Here is a 22,264-nt window from a genome sequence, read left to right as displayed (position 1 = left end):
TAATATTAATAATGCACATGTATGTGTTATGTACACATGTAATAAATGTGGTCATTTATATTATATTTGTTTAGTATAATATGTCATTATAGGCAGGGGTGCAGCTGCACATTTACAGAGGGAGGTATGCAAGATCAGTGTTGTATTCTAGTAGCCCCTAAAACTAACTCCTGCAGAAAAGTTTTATATATTATTCATTTGCATCAAAAGTTATTCATATTTTGCACATTTTTATATAAAATGAGAACCCTAAGTAAAATTTACTTGAGAATGTCTGCATTTTCACTTATAGAGATAATTCATGGAATATTGGCCATGCTAAGTTGAAGATTTCACCTGGCAGTAAAACAAATAGGTCTACTATTAAAATGAATGTCTTGATTCCCACCATGACCACTAGATGGCAGCAGAAGATCATTTATTGTCTCATTTACCATTTCCACTTTCTAATATAGCCTAGTTCTTTTCACATGTTTTGCTAATGGATTTATATTTAGACATAAAATCACAATTATAGCATTTAGAAATCTCCTTTTTGTCAAAATTCAGCATTGTTTTGTATTGAAGTATGAAGTAGCAAGAGTTTTCAACTCATCGGAAAACTACTTGAATCACACAGATGGCCTACTTTGAATTCAAAATGCCAGTTTTCAGTGAAAGGTGGCTAGTTTGTATTGTTTACAATCTTCTCAGTTTCTTCCAAATGTAAATCAAATGCACATTCACAAACGGGTACTGTCTTCGGCAGTGGCCAGGATGTTTTCATAGGGGTGGCCAGTCTGTGGTGGCACAGAAATCTTCATTATTTCAATATAGAAATGTAGTCTATTTGACTATACTGGACTGTTTTAGTGCCTAAAACACAACTGAATACAGTTCATTTGTACGTAATTGTAATTGAGAATTAGATCAGGTAATTGAGTGAATATGAGCATTTTTCTATTGTTTTTGTATTACCTCCAGGTATTTTAATAAAAGGGCTCACTATAGGTTAATTGCTGAGTCAGCTTGGTTCTGGGTCTTGTTCTCCATCATTGCACAGACCTACTCATGGATGAGACATGCAGATAGCTCAAAGTTTAGTCAACCTTCACTGAATTTTATATAATCCATGAACTCTGAAAAAGCAAACAGGCAATGTTTAACACTAGTTGTCAAAACGAATTCATTGCAACAGTTTTGTCAAACCTAAATCGAGGTTTGTACAAAAAAAAAAAAAAAAAAAGTTATCTTTTGAATCCCATCTGCAATAATGTGAAAAAGGGCGGAAGTCAACAGCACATAAATGCCAGAATGTAAAATTAGTTTATTTTATGCATTTAAATTAGCCTATATATTTAATTTTCGTCCTTTATAAATTACGAAGTACAACTGTACTGTGCTCACATTTAGCCTACTTGTGCATTAAATTACAAATAAAAGTTTATAATGAATACATTTTTGAACTCATTAAAAATGCTAAAAACCGTTAAATAAAAACATTTCATTACATTATTTTTAACAATTAAGCTTTTGATTATTTATAACGTTTTATTAAATAAGATTTCACATAATAATTTCGGCACTATGCACTGCATATAGCGCATACCCCGTTTTTGCGCCACTGATTATAGGCCTTTGACAGGGTAACCCACTAAATTACATTTTTGACTGGAATGAAAACGAGGCTGTAAGGGATAGAAGTAAAGCGCGGATTCAGTGGATAAAAATAAATACACAAATTAATTTTGAAAGTTGTGAGTTGAGAAAATTAGGCAGTATCTGCATTTGTTGAATGATGTTAATTAGCTAAACAACCTTCCTTCTGTTAAAATGTGTGTATTATTTGATCTGTAAAGTTGTTTAAAATAGACATTTTAGGCAACTACAGAGATGTTTTCATTGGAGCAATGTAGTATAATTGAATATAACCCTATAAACCATGCTGAAAGAACAGGACGGTGCTCAGATGATTACTCAAACATCTTATTAGTGATGAATGTATATCAGTCTGAGAGAAGAATATGTGCCGTTTCATTCTGCAAGACTGACCAGACAGAAGATGTCAGCATTATTCACACATGCATGTTGTCTTCATGTCTTGTATTCACTCTTCATTTGCAAGACAGTATAAGGGCCATTCAGGCTGAAAATGATAATAACTGATGTAAATAATAATAAGGCTATTATCAATAGAAACATTAATTTATGGCAGTAGCAGTGGTGGCGACTAGAAACCAGTTCTGAGAGCTGTAACCTGTTTGCTCATTTTGTAAGTTGTGTCTTAAATATCAGTTGAAAGCCTAAGATTTGCTCAGTTTCTGTCTGCTACCTGAAGATTGACCTTATAGTCTATCTATCAACAAATATGAATCTTTAATTATTTGATTTCACAATAAACTATCAAAGTCACCGTATTAGTCTCTCATGAAAGCAAAGTCATTGGCACTTGATCCACTAGAGGACAGAAACGAACTAGAAACGAAGTTTATAGAAAAGAGACATACAGTATCTGTGCACAGAAAGATTTTTGTACACACAACATATATATATACACACATACAGACAAGTTTGTTAATGGTTTATTAATTTATTAAACCCTGCAAAGATGTTCACACTGAATGTTCACACAAGTGTGAGAGTTTGGCCGTAGGTCTTCAATCCCGGCGGGACTCTCCTCATCTGAGCGGCTGTTGATCATGGAGACTGTTTCTGTGTTCCCATCGTATACCTGCAATCACAGCATTCAACCATTAGACCAAATATAGGTTGTATCTTTTATTGAAAAGATATTGAAAAGAACCAATAACTAGAGGCGGACAAAAATTCAGCCCTGGCTCTGTAGCCACACCAGCCCACATTACCACACGCACTACTTACATTTGTGTTCAGATGGTGAAATAATATTAGCAGTTCATTACAAACCCCTTGTGTGTCACTGTTTTTTTCCCTACCTCTACGTTTTCCCGGTCTCTGCTAGACCTAGCATAGCATCCTTCCTCACAGCACTGGCACTGGAAGACTGCACTGATTCCAGCAACATCCTAATTAATGAACACAGTGTTGGATTTTTTTATTATTTTGCTGTTACAGTAAGTTAGAGATAAGGAATGTGTCCAGCTCAGGGTTTTAAATTGTACACAATATCATCAGCAGTGCAGTATTAGCTGTAGGTGATGCTTACCATTTCGTCCTGCTGGTCTACATTTCTTGCAGCAAGAGTAAACCACAACAGCTGCTGCACCGAACACCAGCAGCAGCCCACATATCAGTGCTGGATGCAAACCTGCTTCTGTGATGGACAAAGACAGACAGTCATTAGAAACAAACAGCAACATAACAGCAGAATCTGATTTATCAAGATCAAGCACTATGGTAATTTTATAAGTATCATTATATTCTACTCTTTATTGGGTCTAATAGTCATATTTTAAATGAACTAGTTTTACATTTTCCATTGTTTCTATGATTCTTACATTTAAACGTCATTTTTGCTGAAGCGGCTTTAAAGAGATTTACAACAATGAATATCATGTTGCTCCAAATCCACTTTCGGTTATTATTGAAACACAAATGAAGCTAGTTTAGCATATTTATGTGCTCTATATATGTGTGTTGAACTATGTTTGTGTCACAGTACTTTAAATCTGTTGATCATATAAAGTGATTGTGTCTCTTCAGACGACTTGAATAATTAAACTTCTCGATTCATGATGTTTTGGTGGACTTAACTTTTAATGGAGAGACAGAAATTTCATTAACAATATCTTAATTTGACATGAGTCTGAGTAACTGATGACAATTTTCATTTTTGTGTGAACAATATCTTTAAGAAATGCCCTGAATTTGCAAACAGAAGAAGTCAGATAATAATTCATGGCCTCTGTAATAATCATACCTGGACACGGCTGACAGAGTTCAGTGATGTTGAGTTTGGTCTGGTTGCTGATTGAGTCGTTCATCACACAGCTGTAGATGCTGAAATCCTGATCGTTCACCTTCAGAAGTACAGAGACGCCGCTGCTCAGATCAGAGACACCGATGGAGGAGAATGAACTGTTTCCTTTGTACCAGGAGAGAGTCACATTCACCGCCGAGCACTGCTTGAGGCATTTTGGACACGATAATTGTTCAGGGAGAATGATGAGAGCGGACAGAGGAGCTGGATACAAGACAGTAAAATAGAAAAATTACTGACAGGAGCATCACAATACAGAAACATATGCAGCAGTGAATCTTAATGAAGGGGTTAATAATGAATTGTAGTACAACATAAATACTAGCGGCTGACCAATGCTCACCGACTGACTAAACATATTTGACACTAAAATGGTTAGTTATTCACTGACAAGACTGTTGTGATATTATATAAATGGCCAATTATCAAACAATTAATTGAAAAGGGTTGTTTCCCAAAAGCATTGTTAGTCAACTATGGTCACAAATTCCCTCGAAATCAATAGAACCAAAGCTCTAATGAAATGCAGAAGCATCGTAAACTTGTGTGTTTGGATCTACTGCACTTAACCTGTGGTTAGAGGCATAATGGAAACCACATGACTTGTGTGTCTTCTGTTTAGGTGAGGATCGTGCATGTTCTGTCTTTGAGGGATCACAATGTGCACATTGCAAGAGCTTTTCAATGAAAAACCTCTGATCGCGCTTGTCCCTTTTCTCAAGTGAATTAGGACAGGTGCCTGCACCCCGTGGTTTGGGACCTGCTGCAGCCATGCCTGCCCCATAGGAGGACGTTTGGGGGTTATGGGTCATGCTATGGGCAGGTTAGATCTTTCTTGGAAGCTCGAGAGAACGCAAATCGCTGGGGGCAGATTAGACGAGCAATTTCTAAGCCTCTGAGTCTTGCTGATATTCATGCTGAGGTGGAGAGATCGAAAAGAGATCTGAGAGGTGATCAGGCAGAGACGGATTAACACACGGGTCTACCGAGCACATGACCAGGGCACTGTTTCTCTGTTGATTATTTTCTCATCCATATTTTCAGGAGGCACAACCTCCATCGCATCCTCAGAGAAAACAGCACTGATTCTTTTTCTTTGTTTTTATCTCTGTCATACTACAAAGTCTGAAAAACTATAAGAATAATTTAGAAAAGGGTTGTAAATGAACAATATCAAGAATTTACTCACCAGAGACAGTAACACTGAATTCCTTGCATGACGACTTTTTAGAAGAGCTGATGATCTGTAGTTTATAAAGTCCAGCGAGTTCGGTGCTGATGTTGATGATGGAGAGAGATCCGGTCTGATTGTCTGTCTTCAGTCTGTCTCTGAGTCTCTCATCAGTCATCTCACACGATCGGGTCTCAGTGGTGTTGACTCGACACCGAGCTATATTACTGTGCTCAAAACTCCAGTTGATCAGATGATATTCTGCTACACCAGAGTGAAGGGTCACAGACTGCCCCAGCGCTGCTTCATCTGCCTCAGCACCAAACACTCCTGGAAAACACAATCAATACAAGCTGACATTAAATACCCAGCTGCCCATGTTTTATATCAGCAAACTAGAAAGTGTCTGAACTTATAAATGTAAGCACGTATAGGATCCTCGTGGAGTGAAACAGTTTATTTTAGCACAGAAGAGTGGATTATGTTTGATATTGTAATATTGTTGTTGACAGGTGTAAAGTCGTCTCATAATCAAGCACACAGCCGTGGCGTCTGCAGCTGTATGTTCTGTGTGTATCATGAGCTCTGACTGACCTCACAAACACTTTCCTTAAGTAGCCTATATTTCAGCAGTTATTGTCCTGTGTTTCTGTCAACTGCAGTCATGCCATTAATTATGAATTACTCACTGAGTTATTTATTTTTCCTGGACTGGTCAGACAGATTTGCAAAATGGTCTGAATGTGCATTTGTTCAGACGGCTCTCTGAATCATCTGAAGCGGTTCTCAGTCAGTAAAGCAAACCGTACAGAGATACTTCAGAACAGAAAACAAACAGATGAAGTGGATTCACCGACAAACAACTGAAACAAAAGGCTATTTTTTTTAGAGGTAACTGAAAAATTGAATATTTGGCCATTTACACCGAAAGGTTCACTTCTTCTGCTTATTATAGATTGCTTTATCTTTACAAAGCAAAGAAGGTACATAACAAGATTTGGTCATGTTCTTGAATATGATTCAGCCTTGGTTGAGCATAACCAAAAACGAAATAAAAACGTCACAATAAAACAAGCAAACCAGAACAAGAAAGAAATAAAATGCAACAAAAATAAAATAAAATAATTAAAAAAGGGCTATTTAAAATTATTTTTATAAATGATATAATTTATTTATATACAAGCTTACTTGTTTTTAACAAAAGTTGCATAAGAGTTTGACCTCATTCAACTATTGGTTGAAGTTGGGTTTAGATTTAAACCTGCACTTGTGAATAAAAACGTTCAAAGACATAAGAAATTAATACCAAATTCAAACTCTTTGTTTTCAAGAAAAATACCAAACCTGCCCTTCACAGTGAGAACATCCCTGGACAATAACCGGCTGTAATAACGCTGTATAAATAAAACTGAATTGAATTAACCATAAATGCAGATCTGCTTGATATATATCTAATGTAAACTTCATAAACAAGTTTTTATACAGCAAGACAATTTGTGATTGTGATTTATTTTTTATTGATGGTCAACAAAAAGGCCATTCAAAACCTTTATAAAGTCCTCCTTCCTCTGTAAACTAATGTCTGACTCAATTCTCCTCTCATTCTCATTCTCCTCTGAGACCCGGTGTGTAACTTCTCTAACTCCCTGCAGCACTCACTTTCCTCAGCTGTGACCATGGCCTCGCATTTACTACACAAACACTTAATGAATATTGCAACTCGCTATATTTAGGGTTGTCTAAGAATCTGCTCTCACTAGTACAAAATGCTGCAGCTAGAATGATGACTCAGTGCATTTCTTCAGTGCTGGCTGCGCTGCATTGGCTTCCTGTTGATTTTAGAGTCCATTTATAAAGTTTTGATAATGGTTTGTAAAAATGCCTTGCTTCAGAATACATTTCATGTTTGTTGCAGCATCACTATGTTACCAGATCATCTCAGAGTTTGCTTTTACATGTTCCAAGATCACGGTTGAAAACCAAAGGTGATCGAGCCTTTTCTGTGGCAGCCCCACGTCTGTGGAATAGCCTTCGATTGGTCATTAGATCTTGTCACTCATTAGACTGCTTTAAATCAATGTTGAAAACACACCTGTGGCATATAGCTGCCCCTAGCTGTTGGGATATTGTTCTGTGATGGATATTGTTGTGTTTTGTGTCTGTTTTTGATTAATTTTTATATGTAAAGCGCTTTGGTCAACTGGAGTTGTTTTAAAAGTGCTATATAAATAAATGTTGGTTGATTGATTGATCTCTCTCTCTCCCCTGCGGTGATTTTATCTGTGGTCCGTCATACAAGTGTAAATAAACATTTAAAATGTCCTCAGCGTCCGAGCTGTCATTGCGATCCATTGTTTTCCAGTGGTTTAAATGGACCGCTCTCCCTCTCGTTATGTCACTTCCGGTTTTGGCGGTTTTCAGATGCGGAAGTTACATTCTCTCACAAAAACGACTCCAAAAAGCCTTAATAGCTTATTTTAAAGTGTATTTTAAAGAAAATCTAGTTCCTACAGTATTTTTCTATACATCGACTCACTGGAGTCTCTAACCTGGAATATGCCCTTTGAGTCATTCGCCTACTGCTTGCTCAGAACAAAAGGTGTAGTTTGTTAATAATGCCACTTCTCTTATATATCCAGACCAGGAAAAAAAAAAAAGAAACCTTCAAATCAGTTATAAAAACATAAAAGACCTTTGGTTTGTTAGGATCTCGTGAAGCTGGGTCACACCTGGTGAGAGACAGGAAAACATTCTCACCAGGCGCTGATTGAGACACCCCTCCGCAGCAGAACAGAATTATTCTCACGATGTAAGAGACTGCTGTGAAACTGAGTTAGAAACACCCAACTCCAGTCAGTTCCTGAAGATGAAACATAGACTGTAGCAAGTCCCGCCCTACATTTTTTTTATTTATTTATTTTTTTCTCAAACCTGTCAAATACACAGACTACAGCACTGCCTCCAGAACACCAGTGAGATCAGCTCAAACACCGTTACAAACACCTCCTTTTGAGAATCAGCAATCATTTTATCATTGTTTTACAATGCCTGACCATGATTTTGGTTTTGGGTAAGCTTTATGAAAAGAAAATATAAGCATTTTAGAAACATGGTAATTGACTGCATATTGTGTGAAAACAACATTGTGTTAATGGTATGGTCACAATATATGGATGCTGTGTTAATTGTGTTTAGAGTTTTGAAAATGTGACTAAAGATTGGACAAAATGATGTTAGCAATTGTTAGAAATGTAGCTGGTGTCCCACTTTTGCTGACTTCACTTTACATTAGCTTGGGCAGACTGAGTACAGTAGAGACACTTTCTGCTTTTTTCAACACTACACAGAAACTAGATGCTGAAATGAAGTGATTTTTCACATTATATTTCTTTTGCTTGTGTACTAAAATATCATAAATTGATAATAGCCAGTTTATATTTTCCACAATTAGCTCATAAACATGAGGTGCATTTTTGTCTCAACTGTACCCATACGGTGAACAGTAGCATGGTACAGTTCAGACACCATTCTTAATGCTCTAGAGCTGGCTAACCATTTATTGCAAATGTAATAAATTACAAAATTAGAGATTTAAATAATTACAGTTTAAAAATACATTCATTTCTTTACTTTATTTAATTCAGATTCATTCAAACAAAATAGGAACAAATATTTAACGCTAGAAAATAAATGCCAAACAGTACAAATGTAAACATAACAGTAAAAATAACAATATACATACCTGTATATTCTATAACCCCACCCCTAAACCTATGCATCACTTAAAACTTTCTGCACTTTTACATTTTCAATCATTCTGTATGATTTATAAGCTTGTTTCATCACGCGGACCTAAAAAATATTACCATAAGGTTAGAATTTATTGCTACATTCGGTCCCCATAATGTAGGTAATACCAGTACACAAACACACAGCCTCTGTATGCATTATATGTTCTATGATTGAACTATTATCATGACACTGTACAACTAAACAGCATGTGAAGCACTAGGACAGCAACCTGTGTACAGCTGATACACTGTGTCTCAACCCCACGGACATCCTCGCACTTTCTCTAGATTATGAAAATACCTTGCATGGCACAATGCCATAAAATATCTTTAGAGCACAGAGCAACGTTTGCAATGATATATGTTAAGTTTAACAATCATAAAAGAATAATAAGCTATTCATTGTGGAAGGGGGGAAATGGTGAAATGAAAATCTCACCTTGGAAAAAAAAAAAAAAACTTTTGCCGATGTCTTCAGAGTGGAAAGACGCACACATTTCGTAACCCAAGTTATTTAAGGTTCACCTGTACACACGTCTCAAATGTAGGCTACTCAGTCTACTCCTATTATTATTTATCAGTTAATGATAATTCATATTTTAACATAAGAATTTAAAGTTTTTGAACCGTGTTATTAACAAAATATCATGAAATGCTAATAAAATACATTTAGATTTAAAAGGCAGATATGTATGTTGTTTGTTGTTGAAGACATTACATTGATTCAACTTACAGATGTTGTTAACTTTTCAACCATCGTCCACCTGTCAGACTAGTCCTTCTCCGTCCAGAGTGTATCCGTGACAGTCGAGATCAGTCTCGTGCCTTAGTTCTCATCCGGTCTAATAAGCGGCAAAACCTTTTGCTTGTTTTTCGTAATTAAGTCAATGACTTCTCAAACATTTAGACACTTAAGCCGTACTTAAAAAGTCTGAACGCAAGGCAATAAATGAAGACACAACACTCGCACAAGAACTGGAGAAAAACGTATTGCTTACCATTAGTGAGAGATATCCAAAGACAAAGGATCAACTCGATTCGCATTGTGTTAAAGGTAACAAACTCTACCGCACTGAAGAGGATTTGTCCTTATTCAACAGACAAGGCAACAGTGAGGATGTGAACGTGGTGAAGCAGCGCTACTGTGGCACACTGAACGGAGTGAGTCAGGCAGTCTGTGACTTTAACAAAGTACGCACACCCTCTCTCTCTCTCTCTCTCTCTCTCTCTCTCTCTCTCTCTCTCTCTCTCTCTCTCTCTCTCTCTCTCTCTCTCTCTCTCTCTCTCTCTCTCGCCTCTCGCGCGCGGTCAACGTGGTTAATTCAAATGATCTTTATTGGCATGACTGTGTAACATATCACAATGTTGCCAAAGCAATAAGTATATTATACAAACAAAGATAAATAAAATCTAGGGGATACACATATACATATCCATATTATGCCTGTAAGTAAAAATAAATAAATAAATAAATGATTAAATGAATACAGAGAGCAGTTATAAATAGGAAGGAGGGATCAGCCTTTGTCCCTCATTTGATGGCAGGAGGACACATACTGCGCTGCCAGGTGATACACTTTTCCTTTTCTCCCAGAATATAACAGAGTTTGTCTAAGTTGCTTGTATGCTTAAATTCAGTTGAAACTAGAGCTATTTGTTTGATCTCTGATGTGTTTATATTTGCTGCACTCCGTGAGGAAGTCCTCTATGAGTCCCTCAGTGCAGTGAGAACTCTCTCTCTCTCTCTCTCTCTCTCTCTCTCTCTCTCTCAATTCAATTTTCAATTCAAGGGGTGCTTTATTGTCATGACAAAAAATATACATTTGTGTTGCCAAAGCAATTGCAGCTGGGCTGCTTACAAATAGTGCATATATGTATTAACAAAGAAAGAAAAGAATAATAGTAATAATAATAATAATATATAAAAAGTATTAAGCGTGTAATGCAAAATGAATTTCTAATGTATGTAAGTATATAAACTAGATAATAACAAAATAAGATCAGGGATTAGACAGATTTACAGAAGCAAAATGTAGATCTAAGTAATATAGTGAGTGACCACCAGAGTGATATGGTTTAATATAATCTAGATGAGCTGGAAACATCAGATCAGGGCAGATTGAGTGTTTTCTCTTCTGTGGTGACAGGCAGACACATATTGAGCAGCAAACACACAGCAGTTCTTGTGTTCTCCTCACAGATACGGCAGTTTCTCCTGGTCTGAAAGAGTCTTAAAAGTCTGATGGATCTGCTGTATTTTATCAGAGAACTCTGTCCGTATGTCGGTGTATTTGGAGCATTCTGTGAGGAAGTGCAGCTCTGTTTCTGTCTGATTCAGATCACAGTGTGAACACAATCTCTGCTCCGGGGGCAGCCATGTTTTTCTGTGTCTGCCCGTCTCTATCATCAGCTTGTGTCCGCTGAGTCTGTATCTGGTCAGCGTGCTTCTGAGTTTCTGATCTGACACTGTGTACAGATACTCTGCCATACTGTACTCTCTCTTTAGGGCCGAATAGCATTGCATCTTACTCTGCTGTTGTGTTTGTGTTTGCCAGTGAGTGATGTAACTCTGTTTGATTTGTGCAGTAATCTGAGCATCAGTAGATGTTAGTGAAGCATCAGGACTGAAGCTCTGGATCAGCTGAGGGAAGGGCTTGCTTTCTTTGCTCGTCTCTTGGTATTGCAGGGCTTTATAATGATATGATTGGGGGTCACTGAGTTTCAGATGTTTCCAGAATTTAATTGCCCTGTTTTGTGTCTTTATGATTAGAGGATATTTGCCTAATTCTGCCCTGCATGCGTTATTTGTTGTGTGCCGGTGCACGTGTAATATAGTTTTACAGAGTTCTGCATGCAAGGTCTCAATTGGATGTTTTTCCCATTTGGTGAGATCTTGATGTGGATTGGTCAGTGGACCCCACACCTCACTGCCATAGAGGGCAATGGGCTCAATTACTGATTCTAATATTTTCAGCCAAATTCTAATAGGGATTTCAATAGGACATTGCCATTTTATGCGTGCTTTATCTCTCCAGTGGATGTGATTTTCAAACCCAGGTAGTTGTAGTGTGATGTGTGTTATCTGGTTAGTGCCTAATGTAAATGTGTGTTGTGTTCCCTGGGATCTGGATCTTTTCTGAAATATCATAATTTTGGTTTTATTCTGTTTGACCGTCAGGGCCCAGGTCTGGCAATATTGCTCTAGCAGGTCCAGGTTCTGCTGTAAACAGTGTTGAGTGGGAGACAGCAGAACCAGATCATCCTCATACAGCAGGCATCTGATCTGTGAGTCGTGTAGAGCGAGGCCAGCGGCTGCAGATCGCTCCAGACTGCTTGCCAGTTCATTGATGTAAATGTTAAATAATGTTGGGCTTAAGCAGCAGCCCTGTCTCACTCCACGCTCCTGAGAAAGATACCCCGTACGTTTGGTGCTGATTTTTACGCCACATTTACTTTCAGTGTACATTGATTTAATAAGGTCATAGGTTTTACCTCCTATGCCACTTTCAATAGTTTTGTAAAATAGTCCTTGGTGCCAAATTGAGTCAAAAGCTTTTTTGAAGTCGATAAAGCATGCATATATTTTACCTTTATCTTGGTTAACATGTTTTTCAATTAGAGTATGTAATGTATAGATGTGATCAGATGTACGGTAATTTGGTAAAAATCCGATTTGACTTCTGCTCAGTACATTGTGTGTGATGATGAAGTCTAATAGTCGAGCGTTTATTATGCTACAGAATAACTTTCCCAGGTTGCTGCTCACACAGATGCCTCTGTAGTTGTTAGGATCAAATTTATCTCCGTTTTTAAAGATTGGTGTTATCAAGCCTTGACTCCAGACGTCAGGGAAGTAACCTACACTCAGAACCTTTGTGATGTCCTTTATGATGTCATATGTCCTTCCTCCTATTCCACCTTGGATAAGTTTTAGGAAAAGTCCATCGTACCATACCGAATCGAAGGCTTTTTGGAAATCAGTGAAGCAGCCAAATATTTTTCCTTGTTTTGTCTGCGTAACGTATTTTTGTATGAGTGTGTGGAGTGTGTAAATGTGATCTGATGTTCTTTGTTTAGGCATAAATCCAATTTGACAGTTGTTTATAATTTTGTGTTCTTGAATGAACTGAACTAATCTGTCATTAATAATAGAGCAGAATAGTTTTCCGAGGTTACTGCTGACTGTGATGCCTCTAATTATTTGGGTCATACTTCTCACCTTGTTTAAATATTGGAGTTCACCAAATGAAGTCAGCAGAAATGAGTCTATCATGTTCTCCACGTGAGTGCTGTGGAGCTCGGCTTCGTACTGGGCAGGACTGTCTTTACTCCATATAAATTTGGAGGGGAGGGGTACAGTTTAACCTTCTGCTCTGAAGATGGCAGAAGATTCACTGACGTGTTCAGACTGAGGACTATGTGACTGTGGTCTGATAACGGTAGCTGTGATAACAGGAGCAGTAGGTGAGTCGACCCAGAGAATCACCCTTTATTCTGCCGTTAACTATGTCTAGACCCAGGCTTTTGCAGAGCTGCGGGACCTGTTTTCCATGTCTGTTTACTGTGTTGTCATAATTCTGTCATGCTTTAGTAAACGTTTTTTGTTGGTACGTATGTGAACTGTTAATATATTCATCTCCATCTGAACTAATGTAGTCCGCTTCTCTCCCTGTTCTAGTGTTCAGATCCCCCATTAACAGCACTGGGCCTAGACTAGGAGCTGTTTTTTTTGTTCACCATTTTCATGGAGTGACTGGAGCTCAGGAATAATCTGCTGTATTTACGGTACAGTGCGTCTCTTAAGGATGTGTATTTGTCACAGTGGAGGAGAAAGTGTTTCTCCGTCTCAACTGATCCAGATCTACATTTGTTACAGATTCGCTCTTCTTTAGGTAACCACGTCTTTTTATGTCGTCCTCTTTCTGTGGCCAGCTGGTGGTCACTCATTCTGTATTTCGTCAGTAAATGTCCGTCAGTTATATTCCTGACTGAGACCAGATAGTCAGCCAGACTGTACTCTCTGTTGAGTTTCAGATAACATTGGAGACGACTTTGGTCTTTGGTGTGTTCTTTCCAATGCTGTATGTATGTCTCCTTCTCTTCTTTCATAATTTCTTTGATTCTTCCAGGTTTTTCAGGTTTGGTGATATCGAGTGATTTGTTAGTCAGATCTGACACCATTACACAAAGATTACTTTTTTTGAGCACTCATTTTTTATGTTTTTAGTGCTTTAAAATGAAGAGAATAGCGTTTAAGTGGATCCAGAACTTTAAAACTCTGTTTTATTGATTAGATTGCTCTGCAGGCGTAGTTAACACGATAATTAATAGATGGCTGACTTCTTCATTTGTTGACATGACATGGTTAGATATTATGTTGGGTGTCCATATTAGAGATAATCACGTTTAAAATGAAACCATCATATTTAAAAACATGATATTAATCATTTCACATAATAAAATATAATTTGTTGTTATTACTGTAAATCTATATTCAATTATTATGGGATGTCATTCGATGCTTTCAGAATCTTTACCTTTTAAAATGATTTTGTTTCTGTATTTTAAAATATATTTTCATATTAACGCATTTTAATGACAGTATATTTATTGAACAAAAATGAATTCTTTTATTTTTCAAAATAAGCAGAAAATAGTACAGACTTTGCTAAAGTGATTGTTTTGAACAAGTATTAACTTAGACATTATTAAACAAACAAACATTATTTTAGCTGAAGTATTTGTATGAATTCCGTGTGTGAGTTAAAAAGCCTCTCTTGCCACCTCATACATTTATAAGATTTTTAAACAAAATAAATGACAAAAATCGTTGCACCATTAATGTTCAATACAAACATTTTTTTTTTTTTTCCTGCAATTATAGCCTACATTTTAAGCACAGTGAAAAGCACATTTTTCTTAAGGTGTGCCTTTAGCCCCGTTGAACCCTTTATACTTATTTAAATAAGTATTAACATTTGTTATAAATCGATATACTCATTTTTTTTTTTTTTATTCAAGGAACAATAACATACAATATGTAATCAAGAAAACATTAAAATAAGAAAATAAAAATAAAAAAGATAGAAGGACAAATTACAACAAACAAAAACAGTTGCCAGGGGGAGGAAAGTATAAAACTTCAAAACAAAAATATATATAAAATCAAATAAATATATTGTAAAGTTCACAAATTTTCAAAGTTCTTACAGCTTTCTTATTCAGAGTCTCTGATACTGTCTATATATATATATATATATATATATATATATATATATATAATACACACACATTTCAGTAAGGAAAGGAGTTTGCAAGCAGAGGAGCCCAGAATATGAAAGCAATGCGTAAAGTTTTGTGTTAAGCATTTTCCTCCCATAGAAAAGAGTTATAAAGAGAAAAAAATAAATAAATTGAACGTAGCCTAATGCATTAAGAAAGTAATATTGAAAGGCCAACTCAGTATACTGATGATGCAAACTATATGCAGGCAAGTAGCCCAGGATATGAACGCAAAGTGCATGCATGTTAAGTGTTTTCCTCTGATAGAAAACCTTTATAAAAAAACAACAACAACGTGGCTTAATGGTTGAAGACAGTAATACTGTATAAAAAGGCCAAATTCTGTACATTTTATGGGTCTGGCTTCCAGTCTCATCTGCTTCCAGCTATTTTTAACTGTACAAAACAGCTCGTTTTGCTCCTTGCTTAGTATTGCAAACTGGTGTTTCTTACCATATTATTTAAATGAATTGTCTTAATTATAAACAAACACGGTGGATAGCACAAACAATTTTACCGTTTATTGCACTGTTATTTTTCTCATGATTTCCCTACCATGCCTAATGAAGTGGAAGTCTCGCACATTCAGTCTATGAAAAAAGCTTACTTCCACATTGAAAAGGTGAATAAGTTTGGTGCTGTTGCCACAGCAGCGAATTTCTACCGTTCCATCTCTTGCTGTAGCAATAATATCCGCTTGCGCTTGGAGCCGCTGAGTCACGTAATGGCATAACAAAGCACTAAAGCTGGGGAGGAGCAGTAATGTTTGCATACGAGACGTGAAAAGAGCGGTATATAAACACAGACATTTCACGAGTTCACACTTACATATAATAAATAGAATAAAGTTTGTGTAAGTCTGGGCTGATTACTGATTGTTCTCCTCTCGTGTTAATTATCTGAACGTGCTTCTCCTGAACTTTGTTAATAAAACGTCATGTCTATCCTTTGTTAGTGTAGAGGAAGAGAAAATTAACCTAAAGTATCGTTCTAATCAGGCTAGTATCGATCCGATACCGATACCAACGTTGGTATCGATACTATCGATATTAGGATCGATCCGCCCACCCCTAATAGTCATATTTTAAATGAACTAGTTTTACATTTTCCATTGTTTCTATGATTCTTACATTTTAAACGTCATTTTTGCTGCAGCGGCTTTAAAGAGATTTACAACAATGAATATCATGTTGCTCCAAATCCACTTTCGGTTATTATTGAAACACAAATGAAGATAGTTTAGCATATTTATGTGCTCTATATATGTGTGTTGAACTATGTTTGTGTCACAGTACTTTAAATCTGTTGATCATATAAAGTGATCGTGTCTCTTCAGACGACTTGAATAATTAAACTTCTCGATTCATGATGTTTTGGTGGAATTAACTTTTAATGGAGGGACAGAAATTTCATTAAACATATCTTCATTTGACATGAGTCTGAGTAACTGATGACAATTTTCATTTTGTGTGAAATATACATATATATATATATATATATATATATATATATATATATATATATATATATATATATATATATATATATATATATATATAATATAACTTTTGAGCTGCTGTTGTTGCCAAGTAGAAGCTTTATTTGAAACATTAGGTCTTATTTTCTGACATGCTGTGATTTAAGATTGTGTAAATAAGACCAAAAAGACCCATGATTTTTGTATGAAAATAAAATATAATCATTTTAGAAACATGGTAACTGACTGCATATTGTGTGAAAACAACATTGTGTTCATTGTGTTTAGAGTTTTGAAAATGTGATTACAGATTGTACAAAATTATGTTGTTAGCAATTTAGCTGATGTCCCACTTTTGCTGACTTCACTTTACATTATTATTTATAATTAATATTTTAAAATGTTAAAGTTTTTGAACAGTGTTATTAACAAAATATCATGAAATGCTAATAAAATAAAAATAGGCTAATGATCATGATTTAAAAGGCAGATATTTATTTTCATTACATTGATTCAAATTACAGATGTTAAAATTTCAAAGATCGACCCACACCACACCACACCTGTCAAACTAGTACCATTGGTCTGTGTATCCATGACAACCTGAGATCAGCTGCAAAACTTAGCAACCATGTAAAGACTGTGTCTTAACTAGAACTAAGAACTAGTTTGTTCAACTAGCAGCTGCCAAGGAGAAATCAATCTTACTTTTCCAATGCAAATAAGACCAATCTACCTTTTCATAACTGAAATAAAAAAGTTATAACCTGAAGAAACAAAAAATAGATGACTAACTTTTTAAGACCTGTCTAAACCGTTTAGAGCCCCAGGCTCGTGCCTCCACACAGAGTCTAATAAGCGGCAAAAACATTTTGCTTGTTTTTCGTAATTAAGTCAATGACTTCAAACATTTAGACACTTAAGGCGTACTTAACAAGGTCTGAACGTAAGGCGATAAATGACACTCACAAGAACTGAAACACTCATTACGTACCTTTGAGAAATATCCAAAGACAAAGGATCAACTCGCTTCGCATTGTGTGGTAACGATCTCCACTGAACAACCGAAAAGCAGTGTTGAGCATCTGAACGTGATGGAGCTGCGCGCTAGTGTGTGGGGTGACACTGAACTGAGTGAGTCAGTCTGTAAGAGAGGCAGCGAAATCCCGCCCTCTAGGCTATATATGGCCCGATCTCTGCTGGAAGCTGTTGTAGGTACTCCACCTCATACGGGACACAGCATAGTTGTGTTCTGTAAATTTCCCCAGTTCCTTTTTCTGCAATGAAGGACCACAGCTGTGGAGGAAAAGTGTGTAGATCTAGCCTGTCTGTGTAGTAACCACAGACAGTTCTTCAGTGGCGTGCACAAGGAGGGGGTTAGTTTAGCAAACTTAACTAAGGGCGGGGTTGTTTGAAGGGCTACTTAAGGTCACTGCGCGCGCTCGCAGACTTGACTCTCAGGCGGTCATCCCACAGCTAGCGCGCCGCTTCATCACGTTCATGCCGTTTTGGTTGATTAAGTAAGACTTCATGGAGATCGTTACCTTTAAACACACAATGCGAAGAGAGTTGATCGTTTGTCTTTGGATATTTCTCACTAATGGTAAGTTATAAGTGTTTCTCCAGTTCTTGTGTGCGCATTATGTCGTTAGTTGTCGCCTCACGTTCAGGCGTGTTTAAGTAGCCTACGGCTTAAGAGTTGAACTGTTTGAGAAGTGATTGACTTAATGGCGAAAAACAAGCGCAAAGTTTTTCCGCTTATTAGACCGTTACCTGTGGAGGCACGAGCTCTGCATACACTCTGGCTTTTTACAGAACTAGTCTGACAGGGTCTGATAGACATTTTAACAAGATCTGAAGTTGAATCAATGTAATGTCTTCAACAACAACAAACCTTTGAATTACATGCATTAAAATAATAATAAAAAAAATATGAACATTATAATTATTTTATAAGCATTTTATGACATATTGTTAATAACACCATATAAAAACTCTAAATGTATATTAAAATACAATCATTATAACTAACTAAATAAAGTATGATGAAGTCAGTAAAAGTGCGGGACATTGTAGTCTAGTGCTCTTAATGGTGTGCGGGCTTTAAATGTTATAATAACAGTAGCCTACTTCATTTGAATATCAACAATTACATTTTTTTTTTTTTTTTTACCATTTGCTAGCAAACGTTTTTCCAATCTGTAGTTACATTTTCAAAACTCTAAACACATTTATCACAGCATCCATCTATTGTGGCCATACCATTAACACAATGTTGTTTTCACACAATATGCAGTCAATTACCGTGTTTCTAAAATGCTTACATTTTAAAACATTGTTAAATATTCATTGTGCATATATTAATTGTGTTATAACAAAGCTTTATGACATGAACAAAGATGTCAGCTTTTTAGTGATAATAAAGGAAGCGCTGTTTGCTCGCATTCTGCCGAACCATGCACGCGCAGCAGCCCAAGCCGTGCTGGCTTCTCTGTTAAAAATAACAGTGGTTTGTGAATGTCGATGCTTAGCCTAAATAACCAATATTTATCGGAGCATTTATGCAGGGATGTTGTGAAACTTACAGAACTATTTCATGTAAATTTCATCGATTTACTGAATAAAAAAAACCTCTATGCAGGTCACTTAAGCGGGTTTTTGCGGACGGGAGCGGAACAAGATAACATACTTCTGCGGGAGCGGCACTAAACATCCGTCCCGCACAGGTCTCTGCTTCAAGATTCGAATGAGATTTGTCCTACCAATGAATTTTAAGAGTTTAAAAATTAAATGTGAATAAATGTGCTTTTTTGAAACTAGTATTGAAACTTTTCGTTTTCTTTTTGTGTGATACGATGCAACACTTTTTTGGAGAGAGGTGCAAAACTGGTTATTGTCCAGGGATGTTGAATACACCCCTCACTGTGAAGGTTGTCAGGTTTGGTATTTTTCTTGAAAACAAAGAGTTTGTATTTGTTATTAATTTCGTATGTCTTAGAAAGTTTTTGTTAACAAGTGCAGATGGTTTAAAATGTGAAGAAAAGCGTAGTTGACTTCTATAAATGATATAGCTAATTTGCATAAACTATTTTTAAAAGCCTTTTTTGTTTGTTTTATTTTATTTATTGTGACGTTTTTATTTAGTATTTAGTTTTTGGTTATGATTAACCAAGGCTGAACAAGGTTATATTCCGAGTACCTTCTTTGGTTTGTAAAGTTTAAGCAATCTATAGCCTGCAGTATAATAATAATAATAATAATAATAATAAACCTTTCGATGGGAATGACCGAGTATTCATATGACAGCTACATTTTCTCAAAGTTACCTCTCAAAAAATAGCCTTTTGTTTCAGTTGTTTGTAGGTGAATCCACTTCATCTGTTTGTTTTCTGTTCTGAAGTATCTCTGTGCGGTTTGCTTTACTGACTGAGAACCGCTTCAGATGATTCAGAGAGCCGTCTGAACAAATGCACATTGATTCCGACCACTTTGGAAATCTGTTTTGACCAGTCCAGGGAAAATAAATAACTCCAAGGCTCAAAATAATCAAAATAATGAAATAATTATAATTAATTCATAATGGCATGGCTGCAGTTGACAGAAACACAGGACAATAACTGCTGAAATATAGGTCCACACAGAACATACAGCTGCAGACGCCACGGCTGTGTGCTTGATTATATTGAGTAAAGACGACTTTACACCTGTCAACAACAATATGAAGAGTTTGGTTCCAAAACGCGATAAACGCCATTAAAAATAATAATAATAATTTCCGCCAAAATCAGTATTGTATGAACAGTAAATTTTTAATCTTACGCAAAATGCGATATTCGTCGTGTTATTCTGTCATGTTTTCTCCCTTTCTTTCCAAACCGCGACAAACGCCAGTCTCTCTTCTCTGCAGAACGCGATATATCTGCTCAGCCAATCACGGCGCACCATTCGCTCTGTAGACAGTAACTGCGGCGCTTTGAATACACCCGGCATCCTAGTTTTCCTCATCTACTTTGTGATTAACAAACAAAACAAAACAAAAAATAAATAAATAGGGCTGCATGATAAATCGCATGTGACATGTGCATCTGGTCAGTAAAGCCGGTTCTGTGATTAGTAGAAAATCTCCTTCACGTGCTTTCAGATGGATACACAGAGCCGTAGATGAAGCTATGCAATACTGCTTTCATAATCGCAGATGAATCGCATTCGATTATGAACACGATATCGCGTAGCTTGTCAGTTTAAGTGTTTTTATTAATGCCATTAATGTTTTTGTTAATACAGCACTAGTCAACTAAATAAATATAACATGACAAAGATGAATGGACTTTTGGAAGTTGAATGTAAGGGAAATTTAATTTAGAAATTTCTGAGGTCTAATGTGATATTGTTGTTCATGTTCTTGTTCATGATGAAACTTCCTTTTATTGTTGTAATTAATTTATAGCATTAATAAGAAGACCTGTTGAATTCATTTTGGGAGCAATGACTGATTGAATGTATTTTTAGTCCAGTGCCTGTTTATAAGATTAGTATTGACCAAGTTCAGAGGCTGTCGTGGATCAACTTACTTTGTTGTGTATTTTCAACAGTTTCAATATGAAAAATAAGTTTGATTCAATGGATTTATAGCATTAATTATTATTATTATTTTTTAATTATTTTTTTTGGAAAAAAATAATCAGTTTTTATAATAAATCTTTGAAAATCAAAATCTGGATTTGAATTTTGAATGTTATTATAACCTAAAAATGGTATGTGAAAGTTTGAAACAGAACATAGTGGTTTTCATCTTGCCACTTTCTTGGTAAAGAAAACACATTTTTACTCAAATTAATCAAAATGGATTTATAGCGTTTTGGAACCAAACTCTTCATATTACAATATCAAACTGTTCATCAACATAATCCACTCTTCTGTGCTAAAATAAACTGTTTCACTCCGTGAAGATTCTGTTAATATATTTTCTAGTTTGCGAACATCTAACCCTTATTCAGATAGTTTTGTTCTGGGTATTTAATGTCAGCTTGTATCGATTGTGTTTTCCAGGAGTGTTTGGTGCTGAGGCAGATGAAGCAGCGCTGGGGCAGTCTGTGACCCTTCACTCTGGTGTAGAAGAATATCATCTGATCAACTGGAGTTTTGAGCACAGTAATATAGCTCGGTGTCGAGTCAACACCCCTGAGACCCGATCGTGTGAGATGACTGATGAGAGACTCAGAGACAGACTGAAGACAGACAATCAGACCGGGTCTCTCTCCATCATCAACATCAGCACCGAACTCGCTGGACTTTATAAACTACAGATCATCAGCTCTTCTAAAAAGTCGTCATGCAAGGAATTCAATGTTACTGTCTCTGGTGAGTAAATTCTTGATATTGTTCATTTACAACTCTTCTTCTGACATTGTAGTATGGCACTAACCACAGTCTCTCTTTGTCCATTACTGAAGCAGGCCTGGAACCAGATCATACACAACTGAAATGGGGACTGCTGGGACTGGGACTGCTGGGACTGCTGGGACTGCTGGTGCTTGTTGGTGTTGTGATTTGCTGTTGCTGAAAAGCAAGAGGAAATGGCAAGTATAACCAACAACTAATACTGC

General features: G+C 36.4%; 1 long non-coding RNA gene across 2 annotated transcripts in view; it reads left to right on the top strand.

The window, feature by feature from the left end:
- Positions 1-22,238, top strand: part of LOC131530486 (uncharacterized) — a 35,180-nt gene extending 12,942 nt beyond the window's left edge. The window contains exons 3-4 of one of the 2 annotated variants that reach the window (XR_009268400.1): positions 21,708-22,019; positions 22,115-22,238. This is a non-coding gene — a long non-coding RNA (uncharacterized LOC131530486). Of the gene's footprint in view, positions 1-21,707; positions 22,020-22,111 lie in introns of both variants that reach the window. The other variant, XR_009268399.1, reaches the window with a different exon arrangement.
- The last annotated feature ends 26 nt before the right edge of the window (positions 22,239-22,264 follow it).

Source organism: Onychostoma macrolepis, chromosome 22, assembly GCF_012432095.1.
Source record: "Onychostoma macrolepis isolate SWU-2019 chromosome 22, ASM1243209v1, whole genome shotgun sequence".
NCBI classification, from domain to species: Eukaryota; Metazoa; Chordata; class Actinopteri; order Cypriniformes; family Cyprinidae; genus Onychostoma; species Onychostoma macrolepis.
This window is presented reverse-complemented; position numbering and strand designations above follow the sequence as displayed.